Source organism: Scylla paramamosain, chromosome 3 (genome assembly GCF_035594125.1).
Source record: "Scylla paramamosain isolate STU-SP2022 chromosome 3, ASM3559412v1, whole genome shotgun sequence".
Lineage (NCBI taxonomy): Eukaryota > Metazoa > Arthropoda > Malacostraca > Decapoda > Portunidae > Scylla > Scylla paramamosain.
In genome coordinates this window covers 30,713,022-30,715,521 of record NC_087153.1, presented here as the reverse complement: position 1 = coordinate 30,715,521, position 2,500 = coordinate 30,713,022, and the positions used below count along the sequence as shown (strand labels likewise).

At 36.2% G+C, this 2,500-nt stretch overlaps 1 protein-coding gene across 1 annotated transcript in view; it reads left to right on the top strand.

The window, feature by feature from the left end:
- LOC135093543 (prosaposin-like) overlaps nucleotides 1–2,500 on the top strand; it is a 27,242-nt gene that overhangs the window by 1,947 nt on the left and 22,795 nt on the right. The window lies entirely within an intron of this gene.

The following is a 2,500-nucleotide window of genomic DNA, read 5'->3' as shown; positions in this document are numbered from 1 at the left end:
TCTCTCTCTCTCTCTCTCTCTCTCTCTCTCTCTCTCTCTCTCTCTCTCTCTCTCTCTCTCTCTCTCTCTCTCTCACATATATATTCTATTGAATGTCTGTATTTTACTTAAATTCTAAAATCTATCTTAGTTTGATATATATATATATATATATATATATATATATATATATATATATATATATATATATATATATATATATATATATATATATATATATATATATATATATACAGCAACCACTGATTCAGATGATTTGGTTGAGTCTTCCCACACTTGTCAGGTCAGGTCAGGGCAAGTGGTGTCTGGTATTTATAGAGCAGGCTTCTGAGGGAGAGTAAGGGACATCCTTTGTGTGCCCTTGGGGTAGGTGGGGAGTGGATCTTAAGGGAGGAGACAAGGGTGTGGTATGTGATCTCTACACCATTCCCTTGGCAACCAGATCCAGTAGGGGGTTGGGTACAGTCCTAATTAAGGGTGGATTGGTCACCATATTAAGGAGCTATGGTCTCTCTCTCTCTCTCTCTCTCTCTCTCTCTCTCTCTCTCTCTCTCTCTCTCTCTCTCTCTCTCTCTCTCTCTCTCTCTCTCTCTCTCTCTCTCTCTCTCTCTCTCTCTCTCTCTCTCTCTCTCAAGATGATATACCTTCAGAGGTGATGTATTGTATAAAGTAATGATGTTCTCATCAGTAATCTTGTGTACACAAATCAAATTGTGAAATGTTACCTTGCAACGTCTTTTGCACATCACATGTCCCTTAATGATTTCTTTCTCAGCACACTCTCTTGATTGTTGTGTCCTAATCCACTTCAAAATCTGATTCATATTTCAACATTTCTAGGAAATTTTTGTCATTAAACCTGTCTTTCTTACAAGGCTTACATTTCTTGTAAGCCTTGCAAACAAGCCTTTGGTGGTGACTTTACTTAACGCAGCCTTTTCTCCTGTTTCTCCTTCCATCTCTGTTATTATGATATTGTTTTAAAGCACTTAAACCTTTTCACCTCCTCTTAAAATGTAGTAAAGTCACACACACACACACACACACATGACTTGAAGAGATGAGATTACCAACACTATGAGAGAAAAGAAAGAGGAGACCTGATAACGATGTACAAGTTGGTAAACAATATAAAAAGAATAGACAGAAATGACTTGGTACCACAGATAGAGGAGGGAGAGAGAGATGAGGGGGGGCATGGGAAGAAAATAAAGAGTGGATGTTCAAGTGACATCAAGAAATACAGCTTCCCATATAGAACTATTGAAATCTGGAGTGATTTTAAGGAAGAGGTGGCAAACATTGTTCACATGTTTAAAGAGAAACTGGATAAATATGGTTATGGAGACAGGGCAAAATGAGCCTTGGCTTATGCCCTGTACAATACAATTAGGTAAACTAGGTAAATACACACACACACACACACACACACACACACATTACAGTATTGAAATGTATTGAAATGTTGTACATTTGGGTATTTAAGTATATTTCTTGTAATTTAATACATGATTTCCCTTCACTTGTGTATTCTAAAATTTTATAGATGTAGGAAGTAATATGTCCATTCCTGCTCAGAGGCATACTCTGGATAGGCATGTCTATCACACCTTTGCCCCATTATTCAGGCATCCTAGAGCTTAGGGAATGCCACTCTCCATTATTGCATTACCTCATGATCCCAAAGGAAACCATATGGAATTAATGATTGAAAAATAGCATGGTGAAAACTTCAGTTAAGCCAGGGTGCTATTTCTTTACACTCTCCAGTGTTGAACTTTCCTTTCCTCTATACTGCCAAAAGCATTGCAGCCTTTGATGTAAGCACTTGGTGTTTGAGGCTCTAAATACATGGCATGCTTGGAAAAAAATCAAATAAATAAATAAGTAGGAAGGAAATAAGAAAAATATTATATGGAGTACTCTCAAAACTCTGTAGTGTCTCAGGACAAACAGCCCGTTAAGTATTTCAGCTATCCTATTTCATAATCAGCATCTTCCTATCTCTTTGTGGCTGTCTGTCAAAGTATTCTTTTAACAAGATACCAATCTACTTTAATTACACTTTAAATAGCTTTATTGGTAATGTAATTATTTTGTAAATGTAAAGTCCTTCCTTTATGAATAGTGATGGAGGAACATAATAGATAGTCTCATAACTTTGTCTGTGCAGCAAGCACTATTCAAAGTATGATTATTGGGAGGTGATCGGATATTATTAGATAAGAGCATAAACAATCTACATTTACAGAGATGTTTGTGATAGGTTCTACTGACTTTCGTGTTTTGAAATAATATTTATATGGTATGCTTTTATAAGATACAAGAAGGCATTGTTGTTGGTGGTAGTTATGGTGGGGTATGATATGTTTCTTGTTTTCAGCACATTTCCAAAAAGCTTTAATCTTGGCAGATAAATTGATTGAGGAATAATTTATTGCCAGAACCACCTCTGTGTATCTTATTTGATTTTACCATGAACAGTCAATACATGCAGCTG